Genomic DNA, 27,872 nt, shown 5'->3' on the forward strand with positions numbered 1-27,872 from the left:
AAAGGGTTGGTGTGTTGTGTTCTGTTCAGATACCTCTCTGAGAACTGCAGTCAGAAGTGCCACTCCATCGCTGTAGCCATGTAGTACGTGTTGAACCTTCTGGTAATCAGGGAGCATAAGCACCCTTCAGCCCAGAATATCATTTGTCATAAGCCGCAGCAAAGAGATAAGAGGAAATGCTTATCCTAACCACGTTATAGGCATCAATTACAGGTCAACTTTTACCCTGCTGTTGACCCAGATCTGTAAAAGTAGCTAGAATGATCATTTCCTGAAATTCTGATCTTTCTTGCGTAGTTTTCTAAAGTAGGACCAAGAAACACAAAAAAACTGTCCCAGTTTTGGTGCTTGGTTGGGTTTAATTTTCCACAGGCGTCTCTGCTTTCAGTATCCATCAATCAGTGTTACATGTGCTTTAAGTCAAAGCTGCCATGAAGTGCATCTCCCCTTGCTTGTTGTTGGGTTTGGGATGGGATTATTTGGGGGGTGAGGGTTGGGATTTTTTGCTTGTTTTATTTTTCTTCTCTCAAAAATTAAAAAAAAAAAAGAGCTACGTTGTTTCTCTGATGGCCTTTACGATCATCTGTTTCTTCACTATTTTTCTCTACTGACTGTAGTAAATACCTAATCATTGCTAAGCTTTCATTTCAGAAGTTACAACTGGAAGACTAATGTGGAAGAACTGTAATCAATAATGGCAATTCTTATTAGATTAAGTTTAAAAGTCTTGTAGACCAGTGTAATTCAGGAGGCTCCTTTGATAGATAATTTGTTCTTAGGAAGAACAGTTTTCTCCAGTAACATTTTTCTCGTTGGCAGGGGGAGGCTGATCCACTTGTCATTTTGTAGAAAGCAATCAAGTTTCAGATTTAAAGAAAAATGAGTATTCTCATTTTTGGAAACTAATTGCAGTCCCTTTGATGTGCCAGTTATCCTGATTTATCTGACAGGTGGTATTAAATAGCGTTATATCCATTACTTTCATTTGTCTGTTAATACACCAGATTTTTCTTGTAGTGTGATAGGTTTCTTTGGCTTCACTGTTAACACATGAACCAACTGTATCATTATAAGTACTTTCAATCCAGTATGAATTGGATCTGGTTTGGGTAACTTACCCTGTCCATGCTGCATCATTGTGTTTAAAGCAACACCTTTAAGAATGCAGAGGTTGAAAGGAAAAAGTATACACTTGTAGTGAGTCTCTTACTGACTCCGTTACATTTTTTGAGCATGCCTTAGAGTTGAATCCACCATTTGCAACAATTTACAGAATATAAAATACATAGCTGACAGTGGACCCATAATTTTGGTTGTTTCTCTTACGTTCAAAACAAAACACCACCAAAGGCTGAAAGTAGCGATGGCTGTTTAAAAGTATTAAATCTTCAAGCTATGTGAAATGCTATTGCCATGGATTCCTTTTATAACAGCATGCTTGTCTCCTGGAAATTATGCTATAATGAGGTTTGGTTTATATATTTTACCCCTCTCCTCATTAAAGTGCTGTCTCTCAGAAGAAGCGCTTTGTGTTTTGAAATACTGCGCGGTTAAAACGAAGGCAGGTTTATAACGATTTAATGTACTTGGGAGCCAAGGTTTTGCAGCTTTATGGCAAAGATGTTTTAACAAAGGGCTTTATGGTAAGGGTGTGCTGTATTTTAGTCAGGCAGTTGCTCAGGGGAAAATTTTCAGTGTGAGCACGTCACAACAGCAAAGAGAAATTCAGAGGGAAACAGGCTTCTGAGATCCAGTCACCAGCTTGGCTGATATTAAGGCTTAATTCTTTGTACTTTCAAGCCCTGAATTTTTTTTTTTTTTTTTTTTTTTGTCTTTCACTTCTTTACTCAAGGAAGACAAAGCCTTCTGCCATATAATGTAACATCACAAGCAGGCCATTTATGCTTCCCAGTTTTGTGCTTCAAGGTAGGGTGCAGGAGAGCGTGCTGGCAACAGCCACAGGTGGGATTATTACACCCTCTCAGATTGGAGCTTGCTTTTTCAGCCATATAACTCAAATATTCTTTATTAAAATTGTACCCTAAAAGCAAGGCATTTTCTGAGCGTTTGTGGTTTGGAAGTAGAGAGGGCAGCAGTTCAGAGCAGTTGCCCATCCACTGCAGCAGAATACATGTCCTGGATCTGCCTTTTTCTCTGGGATACACTTAATATTCCATGGTTTCCTGAGAGCCAGGGGGTTCTGCCATGGAAAACAGGTATAAAATTACTACCAGACATAGTTGTTTCTGGAGCTTCTCAATAGGAACTCACTGTTATAGTTATTAAAACAGTGCTGGTGTAGAGGTTTAGGCAATGAAAAGCCCTTAGAGAGGGCCCTGCTGGCAGCCAGGTGATGTCACCTCTCATCCTTGAAACAGTGTATAGAGAAATTCAAGCTGATTCCAAGTGTTTCATATTATCATGTGTAGCACCTTCTCTTATTCATAGAAAATGGTGTTTTATTTTGCTTGAGCAGTCTTCTCTGTGTCTCTGCGCCCTCAGGTGGGCTGGTAATGGGTATTTTGCCCTAGTGGGCTCCAGCTTTCCAAGCAGAGCTCCAGGTTACTGCTGGAGAAACCCAATACCTTTCACTTCTCCTATGTGTCCTGAGGAGTATTTCCCCACAGGTAAATTAGCTGGTCTTTTTCCAAGATGAACATGGCTTCATCTTTTTGATGGCACCATTAACTCTTTCTGTTTTTCTTCGGATATGTTACACCACTTCCTGAGTTCAGTGCTGCTTGCTGCTGATGGATTTTGTTAGCTCATCTCAAGAGGGAGGATGAATGTAATTTGGAGCAGTGTTTGGGGGCCAGGAGGAAAGATGGTTAATCTTGACAGGGATCAAAATGTGGCTGCAGTTGAGCCAATAGCACCTCTGTCTGGGGGGATGGAGGACTGAGTGCTCCTCCCCTGGGTTTGTGCTGTGAGTGGATCCCAGCTGGACTGCTGAGCGCAGAGAGGATCTCTGTAGCATCAGGTTTGGTTTTGAAGCAGTGGCAAAAAACCAAAGACTTTCTCATCCTGTTTGCAGTCCCCTGGGCTGTGCAGTCCCAGTGTGTGTCATCTTCTATTAGTCTTGATGCAACCAATGACCTTGTTTGTGTGAGCACATTAAGCACAACATTAATAGCTAATTTGACTACTTTGGATTCAGACAGGCTGCAATCCATCACCTGAACTCTCCTGATAGCAAATATGGTTGGATGGGATTAAGGAGAAAGGATAAAATGCCTGCTTGGGCCATAACTCTAGGAAATTGGAAAACTGCTTGTGAGCCTGTGTAGCTGATGAAACTGTAGCACTTGGTGGAAGCATGTTCTTCACTAAAAAAAAAAAAAGCTGCAGAAGTGAGAAGAAGTGTGTGGTCTTCATAGATGTTTGTTCAGCCCTCTTCCTGCCTGTCAAATACTGGCATGGTAAATGAGACCACCACGATACAGAGGCATCTTTTAGAAGATGTTATTGGGGTAAGTTCTAACCTGTTCCAGTTTTTGGATCCTTTTTGATCCCTAACAGGATTAGTTTCAGGATGGCAAAGATAAATCATGAAGCAGATAAATAAAAATGGCAGGCTGGCATATAGTTGGACTGGAAAGTGCGGTCAGAATAGTTCTGTCACTGAAGATGTTATTTCCATTAAATGTTTTGAGATTTAATATTGATTTCAGTGAAACTACCCTTGAAAACAGATTTCCTCCAAACCTTTTTTTTTTATATATTTGTTTTGGAACTATTTTCGGAGGCAGAAAAATGAAACTCCAGCTTCAAACAGTTTTTATGTTTTGAAATGGGCTCTTTTCACTGTATGAACAATTTTTAAAATATTATTGTTATTTGTATTCCAGTCATGCCTGTGCACTCTAGTTATGGGCTAAACGTCATTTTGCCAACCACAAGGCAGACTGGGGGGGATCAGTTTGCCTGAAAATGCTTTGGGGTGTATTTCTGACGGGCTGCATTGATTGCCAGTACCTGTTTGAAGAAAAACCCAACAACATTCTCATTTTACAATATGTTGGCTGCCTTTTTGTTTAAAAAATTATAAATAAATCAGCAGATTTTCCACGAAAACACATATGCTTTCTTCCTGATGAGCACGATGATGCACCAAGAATCCTTGCAAGAGGCCTTGAGTTTCCTTCCAGTAGAGGGTAGGGCTGAGGTTGAAACTGAAATTTTAAATAACTCTCTTCTTTAAGAAGGATGCTGCTGGAGCCTTGTTAGCGGAAGAATTGCCATTTTCTGACTAATTTTTTTTTTTTTTGCCAGCATGGGAACAAAGAAAGAAAGGAGGAGGCAGAATAAAAGCCTGTGTGAGTGTACATACAGAGGCTGCAGCTCTCTAGACTGGTAATGGTATCTGGAAAGGGTCCAGGCTGTTGTAAATATGAACTTTTGTCAATATTCCCCAAGCTTCTCTGGACTCCAGGGTGGGCTTTATTAGCTGAAGGTCACACCATTGTTCTGTCTCCCTCTCCTGAGACCTCTGATACCTTCCTGAAAGGACAGCCCATTATCCCTGGGCTTAGAAGCCAGCTTTCTCTTCAGTGGCGCTGAAGCTGATAAGCTTAAGAGGCATATTTCATCCCCCCACTGCTGCTTTCAGGAAACAAACAGTGTTTATCATTCCTGATTAATTCCAGTTGAACAAAAAAATAAAATAGAAGGCATGTGTGTGTGCACACGGGATGCAGAGCTGAATTTTTTTTGAGGCTGTTCTTGTGTAAGGTCAGCTCATGGCACCAGCCACAGCCAGCAGTGTCTGGAGCTTTGCTTTTCCTGGGTGCTGTGTCCAAAGATGGATTTAGTAACATGAGAGGATCCTGGGCTGCAATCAGTGTGAGGAGAATGGGGTGCAAAAGGGGATGGGGTAGCAGCAGCCTGAGCATCAAGGTTGGAATTGATTTGTGGCAATTAAGCATTAAGGTCTGTGAGAGCAGGCCCACCTGCTGGGAGATTGGCTTTCCATCACCTGGGGAAGATGAATGGCCCCAGGAGAAAAAGGGCAGGGATTTCATACTCAGCTACCTGAAAAGAATCGTAAAAGCACCGTATCTCACTTGGGTATCTTGCAACCCTTTTTATCACAGCTAAATCCCTTTGCTGAGAGTTGTATGCAACCAAGTTGGAAGATAAAAATACTAGTTGGTGGTGCTTTTTCTCCATTTCTCTCTTTGGCTCTGGCTTGAAATTTGCTAGGAGGTGTCTTACTGACTTTCTTGTTAGTACTCTCTCAGTAGGACTGTGTTCCATACATGGCTCTCAATTTCTCAGGCTTATTTTTTTCCCCTTGTACAGAGATTCGGAGTGTGGAATTAATAGCAATGAATAACACGTGCAACAAATAACATATTGCCCCTCTGTGCTGATGCAGTATGTAAAGCACCCAGGCAGTGTGTTCCAGTGGCCAGGTCACCCACCCATGCTGTGTGCACACCCTTGATGGGCAAGGCACCTCACCTGGCTGTGCATCTTGAGGTTGTCAAGGGGAAAATGGGAGTCTTGGCACTGTCCCACAGTCCTGTTCGTTTGGAAGAATGTGTAGCTGCAGCCCAGGTCAGGTCTTCTGGTCACAGCCCGAGTTGGGTCACAGATCATCTAAGTAATGTGTGTTGCATCAAATATTTATTTCACTTCCAGCATGGGCTGTGTTTAAACCAGATTCTTGATACTGAGATTACAACTGGCTTCATTTCCTTTGCCAGAACAGAGATGGAACAAAATTTTAAAACAATTTTGCAAAGCTATGTTTAATTTTAACCAGTGAGGACCATATTTAAAGACAGATTTTGGTATCATTGCTCCAGTGCTAATGTAAGCAGAGTCTGATGGGAAAGGCTGTAAAATAATAGGGCTATTGGTCATGTTTGGGGGAAAAATAAATTTCCATAGCAGATTTCAAACTGGAATAGCTCTGAAGGTTTGACTGGACAAACCCAACTAGCATTTCTGATTTAAAATTGCTATAGTAGCACGCAGTGGAATGGTGGGCCACTAGTAGCATTTTTTCAAAGATAAACTACATGAGCCTTTCTAAATTTGGACATTTACTTTTGTGAATTGGGTTAAACTTGTCATTCTTCACATGAAATAGAATACGTTTAAGTTTTAGATGAGAACCTCCTTAGATATACTGCAAAAAAAGTAGATTTGAGGAAGATAATTATCTAGTAATCTTAGTGAAAGCTGCATATATGGTTTTTTCTCCAGATGGGTTAACATGGTGGAAAGATTTTTATCAGTCCAGTCGTGCACCACAGACTGCAGTAGCATATGTACTTGCTTGGACCCCGAGTTTAGTGATAAGTGAAATGTTAATATATGCTTGGCAGAGCAAGCTCTTAATTTCCCTTAAAATGGAGGGGGCAGAAATGATCTCATCGGACAAGATGTCTTTGGGCTACTGCCCACTGTTAGGTATGTCCTAGACAGGGTTTATTTACTCGGTGTAGGCAGATTATTTCCCTTTCCCTCCATAAATCTGGCCTGCGGTAACGGTTAGCAAAAGAGCTTTCCACCTCCTGTATTGCAGGAAGCATTTAAGCTCTTGTTGAAATATGAAGCTCCCTTCCTTTATTAAAATTAAGAACCACTTTCTCACATGGCAAAGTGATAATAAAGACTGAAATTGGATCTATAACTTCATGAAGAGAAAAAGAATTTTTTTAAAGACAAATCATGCATGGTAATGCCTTCATTGTTCTCTCGCTGTGTTCTTTGTATTGCTTAACTCCCTGCGAACAAAGAACCCATAACTGGAATTGTAAAAATAATCCAAGCATTTAAGTCAAAACTCAAAAGGCCCTTGGGAATCTCATGCGAAGGTGTGCCCTTGAAATGGTGGTTTATGAATTGTCTGAACAGGTTTGAACATCCTGGCCCTGAGGAAATCTATGGGAACTTTGCTGCTGACTTCAGCGGGGTCAGGATTCCAGACTTGGCGCTTTGTGCGCACTGCCGGGCATTGAGCAGAGCCGCCTTTCAGCCTTTGAGAAAGTCTGACTGCCTCCTCACAGGCAGGCGGGAGATTTTCTACTTGGTTGCACTTGTGAATTCTAGTTAAGGGAATTGCTTTTGGTCCCTCCATCTTTGTCACTTACTTAAACAAACATGCAAACTGGAAACATGCACTTGCTCAAGCTTCAGCAGCGAGTGCCTCCTCGAGATCTCTTGTTAGTGATCTAGAACTTAAACTGATTGGGAAAGTGGCTTTAAGATGAGGTTCAGTCGTGCTTAAATGAAACCAATTGGGCAGAGAGATGAGAAATTTTACTCGTACTTGCCATTCAGATATCTGAACCCAGCTAGTTTGAAGTATGAAGGTTCGGTCCCTGAGCTTGAACACAGATCAGTAGGGAGGTTGTAAATTGAAGCAATGAGTATTTCTTCAGCAGTTTATTGCAAAATAATGGGGTTTTGGAAATGCAGGGCTATCCAGGGTCAAAGTCGCTGGGAAAGAAAAGTTCTTAAATAAACAATGAGGGAATTAGTCTGAAATTTGCATGCAGACTCAGATAACATGGGCCCTCTAAAACCCAGTTGAACATACATTTAGCCCTGCTGAGGAGGAGACAGAGCCACAGGACCTCTCCCAGCCCCTCCTACTTCAGTGACTGATCAGATGTCTCATCCCTGCCAGGGTATTTGGGCAAACCAGTGGTTTGTCTGGCTCTGATTGTTGTAAACATGCACATTATCTTCCTCTGTCATGTCACAGTCCAGGGAGAGGAGGGGGAGTTACCAGAGTTGGAGGGAATTTCCCCATGTCCCCACTCTTCCACATTCATGGTGCAGTGGCCCATGACATCATCTATTGTTTAAGAACTGCTGTTGATGAAATAAGCTCTGTATTTAATGAAAAACAAAACCCAAAGAAAACATATTCCTCAGAAATATGATCCAAGGCACCAAGAAAATTGGCACACTTTAGTTGCCTCATCGTAGTTCTCCATCAAGAGAAAAAGTTAAGGAAAAATTAGTAGAGAAAACTTTCTAAGCTTTCAGCAACAATATCCCACAGACTGTTGTTCATCCAGAGTAACCCCACAAAGCTGAACAACCTGGTTTATAGCCAACTTGTTTTTAATTAATGCTAGTAAAATTAGGTCCAAAATGTGAGCTGTGTGCCACTTGTGTTGCTCTCACTAGCTGGAAAGGGGAGTTGGAAAGCTACATCCCAGGTATATCACAAGATCTTATTTAGACTTCCCTGCCACTCAGGATCGTAGAAATGTTGCAGTGGCAGAAAGATTGGCTGTAACCTTTCTGTGTTTAGCTGTAATGGAACGTGCAAAAGCTTGAAAATTTCTGGAAGGTGCCTGCAGAGGCCTGGCTGTTGTGTCAGCAGGAGTATGCGTTGAAAGCTGCTCAAGAGAGGGACACTTCTTAGAATAGTTTGCAAAAAGTAACAATCACAGCCCAGTATGGACAAATAGAGAATATTAGAAGTAAATGGTTATTTTTTCCCTACTTTTCTTGCTCAAAAAAGAAGCTTGGTTGTTCCTCACTGTAGCTGTGTCTTGAGGGCTTTCCTTAATGAGCCATCTCTTTCTGTCCAGTATGGAAAGAAAAACAAGAGAGTTAGAGACCTTCCTTTGTCTCCATGTGATTTTAATCTGATTCATTCATTCCTAATCATCTTGAAGGATTATAAAAGCAAAACCTGTTAAATCTTGATTCTTACTTCTTTTCTTTCTCTCCCAAACATAATTATTTGTTCTTTTATCATGTTGCATTTCTTTACCCATGAATCAGCTGCCTTTTTATTTTTCCTCTCTATAACAGAAGTCGGGTGGGGAGGGAGGGGGCGATGGGAGCGCTGCTTCCTTTGATTTATTCGACACACAAGTGTTCCTTGGCCTTTCATACTGAGGAGTGGATGCAGCTCTTGAACAAATTGGACCTACTTGTTTGCTGGCCTAGGCCATCTTGTTATCCAGCCAGCTGTGTTTTGATCTTGGAGGGCCATTTGAAGATTAAATTGAGACATCTTTTGTTACTATTAAGTGCAGTAATTAAATCAGCTCAGTGTTATTTAAGTGTGGAAAATGTCGCTTTGCTGGCCCATGGGTGTCTGAAGTTGCCATTAGACAGCTGTGTTGCTTCCAGTGCTAATGATGAAGAGGTAGGAGGAAAGAGCCAAGTGCTCTCTAAATAATTTTCACCTCTTTCTGGGTTATGCTGGATCCCCTCCCCACCTTTTTGTGTGCTGTTTCTCCTCAGTCTCCTCAATTCATGAAGAACAAGGTTTTTGAGAGGGAACTTGAGCTTTGTCGCGTGGAGAGCTGGCAGCAAGTGCCCAGTCCTGAGCGGAGGGTGGAACGGTGTGGGTGAAACATGCTGACTTCTCTGGATGGCAGCTGCTGCCCCATCTCCGAGTTTGCAGTTGTTGGCTCTGTGAACAACAAAGAGGCTGACCTAGCAGGGTGGATCTAATAAATGAGCAAAGTTGATTGCCTCCCCCCTTCCTCTGTGGTGGGAGTCTGCCAGTCAAGTCAAGCACGGCGAGTACATTTGTTCCCATGAGGGTCATTGTAATACAATTTGGTGGTGCAGACTGGCCTGACTGTGAAGCGGTGGCACCTGGGAGATGTGAACTCTAGCTCAGGCCAGGGCTGGTATCATTCAGAGGTCACCTGGGGCTTACTAGGGCAAGTCAGTTGCCCTTCCCCAGCCCCCTTTGCCTGCTGCTTGCTGAGCAGATTGCTTTGAGAGAGGTGGCTGGAGGTGATGATTGGCAGCAGGGAGCGGAGCAGACAGACGCTGGAAGAGAAAGTGAGAACCTCAGTGGGAAAGGCAGTTCTTCGGAGGTCGAGTATGTTTTAATGCTGGGTTAAGTTGCACAGCAGTATTGGCTCATTGCTACTGGCACCACTGATCACTTGAGCGTTGCCTTACCCTTCCCGTCGTGCCCTTTAGAGCCCTGTCTTACCTCCTGTGTGCAGCTGAACATTCTCCTTGCTGCTCTTGCTCCCTGGCAGGGCTCAGCCGCTGCCCGTGCCTGCCGAGGCAGAGCGTGCTGCTCCCTGCAGCCCACGCTGCCAGCCTTGCTGCTCCTGAGCCGCCTCGTTAGCCTGGCTCCTCCGTTAGCCTGGCCTCCGTTAGCCTGGCCTCCTCCGTTAGCCTGGCCTCCTCCGTTAGCCTGGTCTCTGTTAGCCCTGGCCTCCTCCGTTAGCCTGGCCTCTGTTAGCCCTGGTCTCTGTTAGCCTGGTCTCTGTTAGCCTGGCCTCCGTTAGCCTGGCCTCCGTTAGCCTGGCCTCCGTTAGCCCTGGCCTCCGTTAGCCTGGCCTCCGTTAGCCTGGTCTCTGTTAGCCCTGGCCTCCTCCGTTAGCCTGGCCTCCTCCGTTAGCCTGGCCTCTGTTAGCCTGGCCTCCGTTAGCCTGGCCTCCTCCGTTAGCCTGGCCTCCGTTAGCCTGGCCTCTGTTAGCCTGGCCTCCCGGATGCCCCCGGCTCTGGGCTCCCACCCCAGTAATTGCCCAGCAACGTCTGTTTGCATTGCTTTTTTACGCCGCCGTGTTTTACGGAGGGGGAAGTGTGTTTGCACTTCGTGAGTGTTTCTGAGCTGTGGCAAGGGCAGAAGAATGGCAGATGGGTGGGGATGAGAGAATCGGGAGCGTGATGAATCTGTTTTCCTTACCTTGTTTAAAACTGCCTGTTAAAATTCAGCAGCCGCACCTCCGATCAGCCTAATGGTGTCTGCCATGTTGCGAATACACAGTCATTAGTTGGTCCAATTCATGCATGCTGAGGTAGGAGGGTGATGTGAATGCAAAGGAGCTGCAGAGAATGGGAGCTGGGGGGGCAGGGGAAGGAGGGGGAGAAGCTTGGTAATACAGTGACAATGAAACATACGGTAGTCACACTGGAAAACTTTCTCCTTCATTAGCAGGGATCTGTTGAGTTTCTGCTCACATTAGGGTAATTAACACAAGTACAGATTGTTGAACATCTGTGCAGTTTAACTATATGGCCGGTTCCCAGGCTTTAAACAGGGCTGTGAGGAGCCAAATGCAAAGCAGTATGAAAAGCCCACACACTATTCATTTTACTGAAATTAGCATTTCTGGATGAAAGCTGATGTTGCACGTCGGCTATAAATTTTCTCTGGTCTGTTGCCAGGTTGGCTAATGATCTGAGGTTAGTGTTTGTTAAAAAAATTTTAAAATTTGTTACTTTTAATATTCTGGAGGGGAAGTTTCTTAAAAGGCAAAACAAAAAGCAAGCAAAACAAAGCATATGGGTATATTATATGTAATGTTCTTCTAATCTTTTTCCAGTGGCAACTCAGGAAGGAATTGCTGGTTCAGCCTCTCTCAGAGGCTCTTGGCTCCATGAAACTACCAAGGGTTTTTTAGTATTTCGGACCGAACTGCAGTTTTAATTTTCTAGCCTTGTAAATGCCTGGGAGGCTCCGCTTACTGTGTGTTGTAGACATGAGCTGAGTAAATGAAATGCGGAATTCTGTCTGCAGGATAGTGACTACACAGGTATTGCCTCTCTACACATCACCATATTTATGGACAGTCTTCTGCAGTGGTTATCCCAGAGGACTGTTGTGTTGCTGTGGCATCTCGAAGCTTCCTCCTTGCTCTTTTTACCTTGCCCAGCTGAGAGCACACGTTTTTTTCTACAGGTGGAATTAAGTGTGTTCAAGGCCAGGCTGGATGGGGCTTTGAACAGTGTGGTCTAGCAGAAGATGTCCCTGTCCATGGCAAAGGGGTTGGAACTAAATAGGCTTTCAGATGCCTTCCTACCCAAACCATTCTATGTTTCTGTGAGCTGCTGTGAGATGGACAGCCCTTATAGATGGGACAACAATTAGTGTGCCATGCATGCCAGGAAATTTTGTCTTAATGGAGAAGACTTTCATGTGTGAAGATAAAAAGCCTACCAATGTGTGTAAAAAGAACAATCCTCATTAGCGCTATTTTGTCCCTGCTGTTTTCACTAAGTAAAAATTTTGTTCATAATGGAGTTTTTTTTAGTGTAATCCCGGTGGGCTGATGTGAACAGAGCTGACATTTGAAACACTATTTAAATTATAAAAGATTTGTATATTTTTTTTGTTTAATTGGGAAAGGAAGGGGCTTGGTGTCTTGCAGGAAGTGTTATTCTTACCAAGAGTGAGTGATTTGATCCTCAGTTCACCCTCAGTTTCTGCTCTGTAATGGCTTATGCTCCAGCCCAGAATTTAGTTTGGCATCACTTGAAATTGTTGGTGAAATTGTTGCACTCACCAGCTCCTCAAAAGTCTGCTGGCAAACATCAGAAACTGTCAGAGCTTCATATTCTTTGTGACTAAAAAAACCTTCTGGGACCAAAATCCAATCTTCAGATTCAGTCCTGCAAATGTCTCAGCCTCAGGAGCACCATCACCCTTGTCTCTGTAATTCAGCCTCATAATGCTTTGTCATTGAAGGATCTCTTTCAGGGGTGAAAGTGTCCACACAAGACAGACTTGCTGAATCATACAAAACTCTGGAAGTTCAGTTAAATATGTGGTTTATTTCTGAAGCACTAATCTAGTCCAAAATGAAATTTAGTCTGACCTACTTAATTTTGTAATAGCTTTTCAGATAATTATGTGTGTATATGTGCACACAGGTGCACACTGGTTTAGTTAGGAAGGGAAAAACTGAGTGAAATGTTCAGCTACATTAGACTTCTTACCTTCTCCACAAAGGATGTCAGAAGGTGGCATGTTGCTTGGTCACAAGAGCTCGGAGAGCATCTGTTTCAAGAGGCTGACAGAGGACATTGGCCCTTTCAAAGCAGGGCTGCAGTGAACTGAGCATTGAGATTTCCTCTGTGGTGGTATTGCCAAAAGGGTCCTGACTCTTTGGATAAGAAATACTTGTTTAAAACTAAATTGGAAGAAAAAAATTACCCTTACTGTTACTGTTTGTTTTTTTTTTCCTGGACTCAATAATATGGTTACTTTGAGTACTGGCAGAATAGTGTGACTGCAATTAACGAGGATGTTCAGTCTTAACCATGGTTAACATCTGTGCTCCATGGATTTGTACCCTCTGTATCTCTGCTTGGATTTTATTTCGTCTCATTCAAGGAAAACCCAGCTCTGTGCAAGAGAGTTATGCTCAGAAAAAAACCCCAAAGAGTATTTCTGTTAAAATAAACAGACCTGGGTAATTTTCACTATTAAGTAAATCAAACTCACCTATTTGGGTATGTGGAACTGACCATGAAATTAAAGGGCTTTTGTATCTGCAGATACACAGCCAAAATTAAACAAAATTTTTCTTTATTAATGCCCCGTCCCATTTCAGCCCTGCTTTTTGAGAATATTTTCCACAAACTGGACTTAAAATGCCAGAAAATGGCGAAGGATCCAGAGAAGTGGTTTTGTGATTTTGGTAGATAGGAAAACTGCAGCTGGTGAAATGTGTCTGTCAGCTTTCAATCACATGGCTGTATCTGAGAATGTATGTGTAATGATTTTTTCAAGCAGAATTTTCCAGTATGTACTGAAATGCACTGAGAAACTTGAGGACATCATTTTGAAGGTCTCCCAAAGTTTCTTTGGAGTTTTCACTTCATGTATCACTAAGCCAGCTTCTGTGAAGCAGCAAGTTCTCTTGTGCTCCTGCTTTGAGCAGGCAGATGTATTTATTTAGATACCTAAAATAAGCTCAGAGAACTTGACCCTGTTGTTAGTGCAGGCTGCACATCCTCAGGATCTCTCAGACCTTTATCAGACTCCAAACTGAGCGTGTCTCGCTAACTCTGCAGTTGTGTGGTTGGAATTATCTCCATTGTGTAGATGGGAACACTGAAGCAGATTGGAAATTACTTGCCCCAGGCCATCTAATGCTGACAATAGACCACACAGTCCCTCGGCCTCTTTCTGTGCCAAAACTATTCTCTTGTGTCTGCATATGGAAAAAAACAGAGTAGATCGAGCAGAGAGCGGTATTTGTTGTGATAACAATGTGCATTGGGTCCCAAAAGGCCATTGGACAGTGATGGATACATGGCTGTGAAATTAAAATCACCCAGAGATGCACAGGAGGAAGGGCTGGAGGGGTCTTTGGGCAGGGGAGCAGGCAGGGAGGTGCAGCCAGCAGCGGGCCGGCAGCCCCTGCGCCAGCAGCACATTTGCATTCTCCTGTCAGGGAGCTGGAAGCTGCCACCGAGCAGTTTATACTCAGCCTGTGCTGGCCTTGAATTATGCATGACCAATTTATCATGCCCCCAGCTGAAAAACTAATTGTGTCCCTGGGATATATTTACTAGAAATTGTAGTTTGCTGTGCTGGGGTCCCCGGAGTGTCCAGCAGAGCTAACGACTGGGAAGTAAGAGCATGTTCAGAACAGGACTCCTGGCTCCACTGGAGCCTCGTGCTGTTGATAGATTTTTCACTTCGATTGCCTTTCCAAGGGTTTTCCCCCTCCTTCCTATTTTTTTACACTGCATTACACTTAATCGGGCTGCAGGAGTCCTTCCAGTAGTCTCCAGTATTAAAAAGCACACGATGTGCCTGAAAAAAGGCAGTTTATTCAGGAAATGCCAGCCAGGTTGGGAGAAGAGGGCTGGTTTCCTCTGTGTGTGGTTTTACTCTTCTTTTTTTTTTATAAGCACAGTGTGGCTTCATATAATGTCTCCAATTACCATGAATGTCCCCTCCCTCTCCAGGTCTAGAGTGATAAGATTCCCTAATTACTGTCATTTGAGCAAGAGGTTCAGGAGGAGAGGATTTCTTTTCCTCATGCAGAGCTTGTGGGATAGGCTGAAGCTTGCAAACTATTACCACCAGGTCTGTCGAAGGAACATACAGTGACCCAAATGGAGTTTCTCAGTGGTGAAGTGACAACTGCCAAACCTGTATCAGGCTGTAAACCCCTCATCAGGTAGTGCTAAATCATAAAGATCATCAGTGGGGGCGAGGTTTGAAAGGGAAGGTGGCAATTCACTGATAAATTAATCACTGAGTTCAGTCTGTCCTCCCCCACTTGTCACAGAAGGAGGATGTCAAGGAGTTAATCACAGTAAAGGAGTCAACAGTAACAAGATTCAGAGGCAGAAGAGCCCTCTGGAATCTCTTGTTCCCTTTCTGTTCTCCTCCTTGTCTGATCTCGTACATTTCCGCCTGATGCCGAGGAGCCACATCTCCAAGGTCAGGAGCTGTGCCAGCTCTGTCTGCATGGCTTCACTGCTGGCAGCACGGGCACATGAATCACAAGGCCTGCTCTTCTGAGAGGCTGGGAGCCCACAAGCCAGGGCTTAGGAGAGAAGGATTGCTCCCCTGCCCCTCCACAATGTCAGGAGCCTTTCTTCTGACCGGGCCAAAACGGGCTGTACACTCCATGGCCATGCTTTGACAGCATTCACTGCGTGTCCTCTTGGGAACAGAGCTGCAGGGAGTGTGAACTGGGCTGGAAGAAAGGTGCTGGCAGAGGTGCTTTCTTAAATAAATTTAAGATCTATGAAGTAGTTTATGCAAACTGTAGCATGAGAAGTTGAAAGACCTGCAGGTGGTTTTACGTAGTTTCTGAATGCCACAGATCTGGATCAGCTTGTAAACATTTCAGAAGCTCTCTGCAGCTTACCTCTTGGTAGTTCCCCAGATTTGTATTCATCATCAGTTCCCCAGAAAGATCTGGTGAAAAGATTTGTCCAGGGGACTACACGTCTTGCTGTGGAAAAAGTAGAGCAGATCTGCCATGTGATGAAACCATGCTCCTCCTTGCTGAAATATGTGATACAACCAGCATAAAAGTGGATCTGAAGCTTGTAAGATTGTTTCAGAGGGAAGGCATAAACAGGTTTGTCTCAATGCTGCCAACCAAAGCAAAACCAATACAGAGTTCAAGGTTGGCATGAACTGCCAAATCAGGACTACCCATAGTTTATCTCTTCAAACCCTGGTGAATGAGAAATAGTCATGAGTCAAGAGATGTCCTTACAGATCCCACACTCTAAGGTTGCCTTGCTCCCTTGAAACTGCTGATTTCCGAAGAACAGTGTGCTGGTCATGGAGCTCAGTGGTTTAATGAGTCTGTGCAGAGGGACAAAGGAAATTCTCGAGCGAGCTGTACAGTGTTTGTTCCAGTCCGTTTTTCTGGAGGATGTTGTAGCATTTAGGAAATTACTGTGCTTTTTAAACAGTGGGCAGAGCACAAGACACACAGCCTGGCAATAGGATGGAGACCACTTTGATGTAGCAGCATTTGTACTGGTATGGAAAAGATAGGGTAGTGTGCATCACAGCATCTTTTGTTCGTTTTTTTCTAGCTGTGGCAACTCAGTGTCTGGATGCCTTTGCCCTTTCATCATTCAGAATGAAACACTTCAGTGAATCCAGGTTATGTTCCTCTTGCTGGTGGTTCTTGTTAGCTTGTTAATGATCTTGCTAGATTTTAAGTGCCTACAAATGTGAGTTCATGGATAACTTCAGTTCAGGGCAGCCATCCAGGCACAGTGTCCTGATTTTTCCTATGAAAATCTTGCATGTTTTGCTCTATTCCAGCCCCTGTTAACTTGTCATTATACACAGAGGAGAAAAAACCACTGGCGCTGTTGCCTTATGGATATTGCTCTTCCCTGAACCTGCCTCTTATGCTCTTTCCAAGGGAGCTTGTCTGGCAGTTCAGTTTCTGAGTGGCTCTACTGGGGTTTTTTTTTTCTCCGTTTTATTATTCAAGCACTTTTGGCTTTGCTGTTTTTTGTCAGTCTGTTGCTGTGCTGTGTTCAAGTTGCCTGAGCTGTTTGGTTTTCTCTCGTTTGTTTTGCTGCTGCAATGGGATGAGAAGCTGCAGCGTTGCTGGGGAGGGTCAGGTGCAGAGGAACCCACAAACAAGCCATGGTAGAAGCTCAGAAGATGCAAAAAGGTGGTGAAATTGGGGTAAAATAGAAGTCAGTGGCTGTTTTAGAACAGGCTGCATGACAGAGAGTGACACTCCCCTCACTCTCTTACATTCTTCTCACCCAAAGGTCCTGTCCTCCATCCCTTTCTTCCTCCTCCTCTTTCCTTCCTGTAACTAGGATACACTGCAGTGTCAACTTTCATTTAGTCCTGTGCCTAAAGTTATGTAAATAGAGAAAAGCAAGTTGTGATCAGCAAAGGGAGATGTGATTTTAAGAAGGGATTTTTTTTGTTCATGCTGAAGTGTTGAGGGGAATTACGCTAACATCAGCTGCAACTTAAACACGGTACTTGCTACCACAGTTTCAAATCAGTGTGAACTTAGCTAAAACACCATTCTAGATTGGGAATTTTGGGAGGAGTTGGATGGAGCCCCATGTTCTGAGCATTTTTAAAGTGTCACCATGTTTTTCCCGGTCAGGAATGAGAACTAACAAAAATAGATGGCGGAGAGGGAGCAATGCATTTTTCTCATAATACAACCATGGAAGCATCTCTGGAGACATGTGCACATACAGTGGCACATCCACATCCCTGGCTTAGGGAGCTGTGGAGGAATTCTGAGGCGGGGGGGGGGGTGTGGTGGTGGCAGGGAGCAGGAGAATAAACCTCGCCGCTCTAAGAAATCCTGAAAATGTCCATCAGAAACACAGCGAGTATTCGGAGGCTGCTGGAAGCGTTCCAGTATCGGAGTCTTTGTCTCCATCCATCAGAGGCACTGCAATCTTTGTGCCCCCAGCTTCAAACAAGGGCTTCACGCTGTCCTTGCAATCTGCCTTTATGCAGCGGAGTGTGGAGGCTTCTAATTACGAGGCCGAGCGGCGCGGCGGGTGGGGAGCCGTGCTGCGCCCCACAGCCGCGCACCTGATTATCCGTTGCCGAGGTCGTTAGAAGGGTTACTCCTGAGTTTAAGCCTGCTCTGCAAGACCCCTAATTATATGCTGCTCTGCAAGTTGCATTAAAAAGAAATTGTTGAAAAGACAAAGGACAGAATAACATTTCCTCCCTCGTCTTCCCCTCTCTCCCCACCCCCCCCGCGGCACACACAGACACACTCCCCCACCTCTCCCTGCTGGGCCCAGAGCTACTTCTCACGCTTGAGTTGGTGCAAGCTCTGATAAAGCCATTGAAAGATGCAGCAGGGACACAGAGCGCTCCCAGGGACAGAGGGAAGCAGAAGAGGAAGCCGAAGTAAAATGACCCCCTCCCAGGTAGATACAGCCAGGCGCTGCTTGCTGAAGGAGTTGTCCCACAGAGCAGAATTAGAGAAGAGATTAACCGTCCTTTATTGTTTTGTTTCACTTCCTAGGGAGCAATGTAATGTGGTTTCTTCCATCGTGAAAAACCTGCTTCATCTGGAGCTCCGGGAAGCCTGAATCACTATAGATAAGGCATTCAAAGTGCAGTATCCCTTGCACATGCTGCCAGTTCTCATTTTAATCTCCCCAGACATCAAAAAAATTAAAATGTAAAATTCTAAGCTATGCAGTTGAGTGACATGAAGGCTGCATTTGCTGCAATGCAATTTGCAAATCTGGGACATGCACACATGTGTCCATTCCTGTCAGAGATAACAGGTTTATGTGTGCTTTCCATGAGCCCATGAAGTGTACCACTAGCAGAGATGGAGAATTGAATGGGTTCTTCATTACCACATGTCTGGGCTGCTAATGAAACTAAACCCAGGTTCATAACAGTAGCATTAAATATTTCCAGCACCTCCTGGTGCAATGGTAACATTTTCTTGTTATTTCAGGGGTATCTGCAGTACCAAGGGCAATGTTTTTTTTAAGATTGTTGTTTCAAGGGTGGGTGTTTTTATTACTCTCTGTGTTCTAGTTGTACCTGAAGGCCTGAGTGGCAGACCAGGATTTTACCACACTAAGTTCTGTACAAACAAGGTGGGGAAAAACGTATTCTGTGCTCCAGATAGGGGTTTTTTGAGATGTGGCTATGAAATTTTTTTCATTGCTTCTGTAGCTGTAGAGAAACTCATATTTGAACAGGAATTTCAAAGTCAAAATGTCAAGGTTGGAGTCACTTCTGCAGTGGAGTACCTTGCCGACTCTGTCATGTTTTACTGTGCTCTAATCTGTGAGCTTTAAACCTTGCTCGGTCTCTTGGATATCTCAGCAGCAGTGCTCCATTGTATGCTCCATTTTTCTTACTAGTTTGGCTTCATTTCATTCTGGTGCAAAGCACTGAATTCACTGCCCACCCAAGGCACTAACAGCAGGGGAACTTCTACCCCTCCTGTCTCATGAGGCACTTATTTTTTTCCCTGCCCATGTTTTTGTGCATTCAGTTTGTCTCTGTTTAGTGAGGAAGGTCCCTGCAGCAATCTCTGGGGTTCTCATGGCTAAAGAGAGCAGAGGTGCAGCCGTGCTGGCAGCACAACATGTTGTTCCCATGCCTTTGCTGGCATTCCCTCCAAAGCTGTGGCCCAGGCACCAGGGAAGGGTTGGATGTGCTTCTCTTGGTCACCTTGTGCTCACCCGCATTGCTCCCTCCAAGGCAAGATCCCAAAGCACTGAAGGATCACTTCCTTGTGTTAGTGTTTAATGTGGACTCACAAGCCTCTCCTGTGTACAATGTGAAATAATCCCAAACCCTAAATCTGATAACCCCCATTTTTTTTCTCTTAATCAATTTGACGTACCCCTTTTGCTTGCTTGTGCCCTGCTTTTCACTGCTGCATCTTGAAACATATCTTCGGTGTGGTTATGGTGGGGCATCGTTCCTGGCTACCTACCCAAGAGAAGGATGAAGAGGGCCCTTTTCCCACCTGCAGGTTTATATGGCTTTTATGTTTTGGCAAGATGGTACAACAAAGCTCCTTAAAGTTACTCTAGAGAGCAAAATCTTTGTTTCAAACAGTGTTTGGAGATCTTAGAGTCATGCCTCATATTTTTATGACATCTGTGCCTTAAGATAGTTCAAAATCTCTTTGATTTAAAGATGTCATTTTGTTTGGGCTGGAGGTGTAACCCTGTTTTCAAGCCAGGTGCAGGAGTGCTGGTGCCTGTTCAGTAGCTGTGGTACTTTCCTTGTCCTGCACACTCTTCAGTGAGTCTCTTGTTGGCTTTTCAGTTTTGTTCTGTGATATCTCCCTGCTTTAAAAGGTGCAAAGAGCGATCACGGTGTTTTCATGCATGGTTTGTCGTTTCTTCAACCCCAAAGTCCCCAGAGTCTGCAAGCTGAGTCATTTTTCTGCTGCCAGAGTTGTGCAAGAGGTTTGCCTCTGGAGACAGCAGAGAGTCTTGAGGCTTTAGCCATGTATTGTTGAACAGTCTCCAGAGTAAGTGTCAGTTTGAAGTAAAAGAACTTGAAATCTAGAAGCAGGGAAGATAAAAGTGAATTTGATTATAGTGCTTTTCAAACCCCATATATAGGCAAGATAATGAAGCAGGCAGCGTGTTCAGCCACAGGTCACTTAATTCATGTTTGATACCATAACCCATGGTCGTGGCTGCTGCATTTGGAACACAGAACTCTGACTTCCATCTGACGAGGAGGGGTAGAAGGAACCTGGTATCTCGTTTGAGCCACGACACCTTTAATGTGATCATTTTCCCTGTCTCAGAATCAGAAGTGTCTAAATTCTTACCTGTCATCTCAGAAGTCTGGCTCTGGTTCAGAGGTCACCTAGATTTGAACTCAGACAAGCCAGATATGGCTCACTCCCTTTAGACTGGGAAAAAGGTAGCTTACTATTTTTTCTGTTTTACCATGCTTTTCTTTCCATTGTGTGAAAATGGTTTGGGGAAACAGATAAGCAGTGGCTGAGATCAGGTGTATGTTTGTACTAGTGGAGGTGAACAAAGAGTGCTTTGATAGAGCTGTATTTCTTCATTAATTACTTCCCTGTTATAAAGACTAGATCTCCTGGCTGTAGCCCAGGTAGATATGAAATATCCACCACAAAATGCTGCAGTAGCAATGCAGAAGTGTACTTAGGTCTATGAGACAGTGATAAAATGGGCCCTTGAAAACACATGTGCCTGATGCAAACCCTGGCCCTATAGCTGGTGTTCATACTTGATGACCTTGCACACCAGAAGGATTTGCTGCCATGCACTATGACTCCAGTTCCACCCTGGACTCCTTCATTTTAGCACAAAAGAACTGAATACTTTACAGTGGCTGCTGCAGATTTATGTAAGGATTTGTGACAGTAAGTGTTTGTGGCAATTGTCTGCATCCACTTCAGTTTGGTGTGGCAAAGTGTATTAAAAGAACCTGGTCTGCAAGGACTTGGAGAGATCAGGGAGCAAAGGAAGGGATACAGATGAGACAATGAATGCTGGCAATTATCTGAATTTCAATGGAGTGTCTTAGCTGGGACTTCCGGAACAGTAGTGAATTTTTCTGTTTGAAAAACTCAAGACAAATCTCTTCCACTCTTGTACAGCTAAAGAAAATGTTTATATTTGAAGTAAAGGATGAGCAGGTGAAAGAAAGTGACTCTATTAGTGCCAGCCCTGAGTCTTACTGTAATAGAAGGTGTAAAGTCATAGAGTCAGTGGTCATGATTCAGAGTCAAAAGGTTACAGGGTAAAAAAGAAGTGAAAAAAAATAGAGTTCCTTATTTGTGCCTTCTAAGTAGTTGAGCTTTCTGTCTGGCCAGCTGCCACAGCCTTAGGACTGTAACCAGCCTTGTGTATGGAAGGTTTTCTTTTCTTTTCCAGTTGATCCCTCAGTTTATCCCTCCCACTCTTTAGGATTGATACTAGGCAAATATGTTTTACAAACATGGTCAGTGGCCACTGCTCTCGCCTTGTCTTCACCAGCACTTGTGTTGTGGCTGCAACTGGTGGAGCTGGGTGAGCAGAAAGCTGGGATGGATCAGTTCAGCAGAGGTTAATGCCACTGGTGTGCCACAAGAGCCCCATATTAAATCTGAGCCTTGCAAAGATGTCTGAAAGCCAGCAGAGCGGGTGGCTGGAAGATTAACTCTGCACAGGGACACTTTGGGGAGCAGAGAGCCACAATAGCTGTTTCAGTGCCAGCTTTGTCCCAGCTGCCAGAAGGGACTTTGTCAGGGGACTCCTTTACCATGGCACTGCTCCCCCAGCTGCTGGAACAATTGCTTGAGACCACTGGCAGTCAGCATGATTAAAGCAGCCTTCAGGCAGCTTTATTTTACAAGGGCAGCAATCCAGGCCCAAGGGTTGGCTCAGCCTGGAAGGATGCAGAAGTTTGCTGTGTTGTAGCCTTCCACATCTCTTCTTCGTCTGTGTTTAAGGGTCAGGCCTGGCTTTGTGGTTGATCTGTAGTCACCCCGTGTTGAGTCCATTAAATGCTCCCAGTACCTCTAGGTATTGACTGATCTGACAGGACAGACTGTTTTTCCTTTGCACAGAAAGGTGCCATTTAATTGAATTCATTACCTAATCTATTGCTAGATGAACTGGGATTTTAGCTGTATGGATTAATAGTACAAACTAGGAGCACCCTTAAAACTTAAACCCCTTTCTTTCCTCTCAAACTGGGTTGCAGCTGTTACATCCCATTTACAAACCATAAGTAATGGAACTGCTGATAACACAGTTATCAGTTCCATGTTGGGATTGAACTGCAGGAACCAAACAAGGCTGCTTGCTCAAGCTTCAGTTGTTTCCTTAGACCAGGTAAACCCTTTCCTTTGCCTTTGTATTTTTAAAAATGGGAGCTAGGAGGTGTGTTTACCAAAATGGATTTTTGTCCCAATGGGAATAGCCCTCTTCTGCTTTCCTCTGCTTTTTATATGTGAATATGTAAATATATGTAAATGTATACAGGGGCTTGGATTTACCCTCTTCGTCTCCCCCTCCCATGTATAATGTATGTGTTAAACACGTAATCATTAATCAACTTTGTGGGGAGTGGAGACAAGAAGGGCTCTTTGATGATAGATGTATACTTGTGACTGTGCTTGTATGCGTGTTTATTAGGCAGCACAGTGCTATCAAAAGAAACTCCAGGTCCCCAAGGATAAGAAACAGCACAGGGAACAAATGAAGAGGAAAAAAAAAAATCCAACCCCTCTTACTGTAAATCCCTCTGTCTTCTACCATCTGTCTCCTTTTTTTGGAGTGAAATAAATTGGGGAGAGAGCTTTGAATAAGGTGCTTATTTGTAATGCACTGAAACGCTCATGAGGAACAGAAGCAAAGTTATGGTTAATGTTGCCTCTGATGGCTGGGAGTGTTGGAAGCAGGATGACATTATGTCTTTTGTCTGTACATGCTGGAAGTGGCTTAGAGAAAAAAAAGCCTTCAGGATATCATGCACAAGCACAACTATTTTTAAGGTTTTAATATCATGTTTGATGTTATGGAAGGCACAAATTAAAGGTGGCCATTGCCCTGAAGTGTTCATAATAAAGACAACAAAACCCACAGTGGTTCTTTGTGAGTACCCAGCTCAGAATATGCTTCAGGCTGCTCTCTGTTGCTGGAGGAGGACTTGGGGCTCTGGAATTATGTCTGGAGATTAAGGTAGAGGCATAGGGATGGACTTCTTTGCATTACTTGCATACAGCAGTAAGTCTTGAGACCTGAAAGCTTTGGGCTGGATGTAGAAAACCAAACATTTCCTTGGTTGTGCTAGAGGGGAGCTTAGTCTGGTAGAATTGTGCTTATCATCTTGCACAAAATTGTGTTGTCCAAAACAATAAAGATGCAACAGACATGTTTGGGGGAAAAATTAAAAATTCAAAATATTTAGGTGCCTTTGATTATTTTTTGCTATTCTCATTTAGCTTGTGCCTACAAGTGCCTATTTTGAGAAATACCTAGTCGAATAGATATTTTAAATGAGCTTTAAAAGTGTCTTTGGCTCATTGGGTGTAGAACTGCTGCACTGTTTGCTTTGTGTTCTTGCAGAGCTAGGCAGGAGACACCAAGGTCTGATTGGAAGCGCTGGAGTGCGTAGGCAGCAGCAGTCCCAGCTCCATCAGCCATCTGCTCCGAGTCCAGGAGCCCGCACCAGCCAGGGCACAGGGGAAGGGCTTGCAAGTGTGTTCGTGGGGAGCAGCAGCAGTGAGACAAATGGGAAAGCAAAATTCCATTTTCTGCAGTCTGCTCGATGTAGAGAAGCTGATGGATTGGCTGCAGCATGCCAGATTCGTCAAGGTGTATCTGGTATTGTTTGAGCAAAGGAAAAAAAACAGTAAAATCCCAGGAAGGTTATACTCAACAACAGAGACATACATTTGCTTTCCACTAAGCTAGGCTCTGTTTATGATAACACACCCTCATCCATTCTGGCTATTTTTCTTTATTTTCTATTGATTTCTTCCTCCAATATGCCAGAGTCAGCACTTCCAAATTATTTTACAGATAAGCTGAAAGCCACAGAACTTCAGAATTTTCCTAAACTGTTGAATGTTCAGGTCTACATTTTTGGTTTTGGAGGTCTTTCCACCATTTTGTTTTTCACAGAAGGAATAAACAAGGCTTTGGTTTAGGAAAGTGCTTCAGCTATAGTGAGATTAAGCACATACATGGAGCTAAGCATTTGATCAAGTGCTTTTCTGAATGCGCTTTCTAGAAAATTGATGTCCCTTCCACTGCTCTTGCTAAGCTAATCAGGAGAGGCTGAGGTCTGATCAGAGTCTTTTGTACATTTTCAAGATAGTGTCTCTGGAGGATCATTACACACATCCCTCTGCAGAGACTACAAGGAGATTGTCACCAGGAAAGTGTTAGTCACTGTGTATTAACATGCAGGATTATTCTGCTTCTTTCTTCACTGTAAGCTTTTCATCTCCTTACTAAGCAAGCACAGTCATGTCTGGGCTAAAATCACAAAGGTTTCTTACAATGCTCCATTTGTGCTTCCAGTTCAGAAATAAACTCCTGTGAAATGAGCTGTTAGCGGCTGTGGGACTTTGGAAGAGAGGCAGGGAAAGGGCAGTGGCTGCAGCCTCTCCTGCCACAAAGAGTCCAAAGGGAGATGAGCCAGAACCATGGCACAGGAGCCCAGCACTCTGCTCCTGGAGGTGCAGGTGTGTGGGGGGGTTAATGACCTGACAGCTGAACAGAGTTGTTGATGCCTTGGCCAAGGAGCAGATGGGCAGCCAAGGAAGGGTCGAGTACAGCTTGCTCTCCTGTTCCTTCCAAAAGCATCTCCCGTGCAAAGCAGTGGTTGAACACACACCAGGGATGTTCCTCCTCCAGCTGGACAGCTTTCCTGCCCAGAGCCATGGCCATGCCTGTGGCAACAACAAGGCAAGCCATGTCTGTGAGTGTGCTGGAAGCTCTCCAGCTGGTGGCTGAGCATGGCAAGCATTAGTCAGTGACTGAAAAAACATTTGCCCCTCAAGACATCACCATGAAGGGAGAAGAGCAAAGCCAGATCAGTGGCGCTCTGCATTTTCACAGGTCCATGAGCAAACACAGTAGAGAGTTTTAGAACACAAAACAGACAGACATCTATCGCTCGCCGAAGGCAAATGAAACTTTATGGGTGAAATTGTACTGGTATATATGGAAAATTAACCTAGTAATTGCCCTGCAATTATGCTTCATCAAAGCAACTGCTGCTAGATGGCATGTCCTGCTACACCACCTTCCCAGTACAAGTCATGCATCTACACTTACAGCCTTCCATCCTTCTTGAGAACCACCAGACTCCAAATGGAGCAGAGCCATGTTTTTGTTGGAAATAGCTGGTTACTGATACAAGCCAATTACTGCAGATATTTCTTATAGCTTGTGTGTGAGGAAATGGCCTGTTTTTGTGGTCAGCAGTTGGCATGGTATGCATTTGACTGCTTTAATAGTTTTTGCAACCCCACCCAAATATTCGCTGTCGTACAAAAGAAATAAATTTGGAAGAGCTGCCTGGGTGTAGCTGATCACATATTCACCCTATTAGCTTCAGCTGGCCTGTAGAGTTCCTGCACTCAGAACATTGAGAACACACAGCTTTCTGAAATAAAACTAGCTGCTCCCTCTGTCAGATCAGTTCATGTCTGTACAAATGGTTTCTCAACTGGAATTGCCAGTAACATCATTGGCAACGGCTCTGAATGACATTTTTTGTCCATTTAGGTTTGGGGCTTTTTTTTTTTTTGTCTCTGATTGTATTCATAAAGGAAAAATTGCAAAGAAAAGAGTCAAAAGAAAGTCAAGAGGCATTGTACAAGAAGGAAAAGATTATAGCAGGGAGGCATAATGTATTGGAAGTGAAAGACTGTTCCCATCTATTGGGAATTTTCTCAAGAATGTGAATGTACACATCTACTAGAAGAATGGGGAAAGAAGGGCTGACACTTTGTGGGGTTCAGACAAAAGAATATAGATCCTTTTCCCTTCGCATCAAGTGGTCCATGGAAATTAAATTGTCCTCTAAATGCAGGGGGGAGTTCCTGTCCAGAATGGATCACAGCATGGTGGTGACTGTAAAGAGGGTTTCTCTTCTACTACCCTGCTCCACAAGGCATTTGCTTGAAGAGCATAATTAGGATGTGCATCTGAAAAAACACACTGCCAGACAGAGATACAGTAACACACTGGAACTCGAGTGTATTTCAGTCTGCTGCAGACGACAGAAAAACTCAGATGAGCACTGGCTAAACTTCCTTCCCATGAACTTTCTCTCATCATTTCTTCACACACTTTGGCTTATTCACATACAGACCTCTTTCTGTAACGGAGAAAGTTGGGTTGTTTAAATGCCATGAAAGAAGTTTGATTTAAGAGGAAGTTTTAAAAAGAGAATGAAGGCCTGGCTGGTGAGGCCAGGAAAGCTTTCCGTGCTTTGGACAGAGGGCACAAAGAGCCTGGGTAACTCTGTTGGCCCAGGGTTTACAGTGTGGCTGCTGGTGCCACAGCTGGTTTCTCACAGCTGGGAGGTGCTGAAGGGAGTTTGTTGTTTGCCAAGTTAGTCTTAGATTGCGGGGGGTGGCGAGATGCAGGAACTGAGAGTCTTTTAGGATTTTTGGAGACAAGGATGAGAAGATTGTTTGTGAAAGCAACTGGAATGGGGCATGGAAAAATCCAGGAAGGCTGCTTTACCCACGGGTGAAACTCTCTCTTTGGTTTGGACTATAGCCAGTGGCACAGAGTAACAGAAACTTTTGAATTCATGCATCTGCTGCTTGGCCAGTCCTCTCTGGAGGCTCAAATGGAGCTGCCTGTTCTGGAACCATTTTAGCTCAGATCAGCTCCCAGAAGAAGGTTGTTAATAACTCATGTCTCATCAGCCCTCTCCTCCTTCACTCCACTCCCTGAAAACTGGGCTGGGAGACTGTGCAGGAATCCGGGCTCTCCCGGGCAGGCCAGCAGCAAGGTGACAGGCTGAGGTCATCTGCTAAAGCCATCGCTGTCCTGCAGAGCAGCCACGATGCAGAGCACAGCCCTGCTCACTTTCTGTCTGTTTTAATGCTTTAAACAGGGCTGTGCATTCAGCAGTTATTTGTATAAGCATTCTCCAGGCATTTGAAAAAGACTTCTGTTTTCCAGAGAAGAGGAGGAAAGGGGCCGGAAGGAACTACGTGGGGCAGAGTAGGGGCGAGCAATAGGGGAGCAGCCAAAATAGAGGGATTTGGGTGAGCTCGTGTGGGGGTGGCTGTGGGCAGACACAGTGCTGCACATAGGCTTGATCAGGCTCCCCCACACCTGGTATTAAATCAGAGAAAAGCCTTCTACCTTCTGGTGCTGGGAGTTATGCTTTTTAGAGCCGAGTTCGACAGTTGTTATTGCAATTTTGTGGTGCTCTTTTGATTTACAGCTGTTTTTACGACCATTGAGGCAGCCACAAATCGAGGAAATCTCATAAAACAGAGAGTAAACGTCTCCTTCACAACCCAGGCAGAGTTTTGGCATCCGTGCTTATTCCATAGAGCAGGATGTGTAAACAATATTGTGTCCCCTGAGTGGCTGATATCAGTACAGTTAAGTGGTAACAGCTTGAAAAATGCATTTCTCGTATATTGGTGGTAAAATTCAAAATGGGCCCCCAGGCTAAAGTAAATTGGTGACATTTTGCAGCAGAAGGG

General features: G+C 44.1%; 1 protein-coding gene across 6 annotated transcripts in view; it reads left to right on the forward strand.

Annotated features, from left to right (window-relative positions):
• FBRSL1 (fibrosin like 1) overlaps positions 1–27,872 on the forward strand; it is a 501,855-nt gene that overhangs the window by 408,876 nt on the left and 65,107 nt on the right. The window lies entirely within an intron of this gene.

Source organism: Vidua chalybeata, chromosome 18 (assembly GCF_026979565.1).
Source record: "Vidua chalybeata isolate OUT-0048 chromosome 18, bVidCha1 merged haplotype, whole genome shotgun sequence".
NCBI lineage: Eukaryota > Metazoa > Chordata > Aves > Passeriformes > Viduidae > Vidua > Vidua chalybeata.